This window comes from Octopus bimaculoides, chromosome 16, assembly GCF_001194135.2.
Source record: "Octopus bimaculoides isolate UCB-OBI-ISO-001 chromosome 16, ASM119413v2, whole genome shotgun sequence".
Taxonomy (NCBI): Eukaryota; Metazoa; Mollusca; class Cephalopoda; order Octopoda; family Octopodidae; genus Octopus; species Octopus bimaculoides.
This window is the reverse complement of record NC_068996.1, coordinates 57,472,726-57,473,518: the sequence shown is the minus strand read 5'-3', so window position 1 is coordinate 57,473,518 and position 793 is coordinate 57,472,726.

Here is a 793-nt window from a genome sequence, read left to right as displayed (position 1 = left end):
TCCAGGCACTTGATGTAGGCCTCTGTGTTGAGTGTGAGGCCATGTGGGAAGATGAATGGAGGCATAACGTTGCCATCACTAGTGATCCCTCCAAACACCCTGATGTTGGCTGGATGTTTGATCTTTATCACTCTCAGTACGTGTCCTTAGAATGACATCCAAAACACTCTGAAATCTTTGAATTGGTGCTTCCAGCATGAATGCCAAGCAGTACAGCATGTCATTTCCAAATTTCTGGCAGAGTGAATTATGTCATGGTGCTCTTTTTCTCACAGATGGTGCCTAACTGACCCTACTATACTGTGTAGTTGACAAAATCAAAAACACATAATGCACGAAATTAAGAATATCAAATGGCAACAATTTACCCATCACACCCTGTGTGTGTGTGTATTGTTTATATCCATTTAAAAGAAGAAAAGAAAATGGAGATTAGGAAGTTAACATATTTATTGTTAACAAATTGGTCATCTTCACTTCTTACATCTGTTTCAATTAATACTCAATAATTTAATTATAAAATCTGTATATTAAATTTACATTTATGTGACATAAGCATAATTTTATCAGAGGCAAAAAACGATGTACCTTAGGATGTTATATGTAGACCTATCAATTCATTTCAGCAGATTAAACTGTAATATTTCGTCTGCTGAAATGAATTGGTAGGTCTGCATATAACATCTCAAGGTATATCTTTTTTTGATCTGATGGTAATTATACTCATGTCACATAAATGTAAATTTAATGTACAGATTTATAATTAAATTATTGAGTATTAATTGAAACAGAT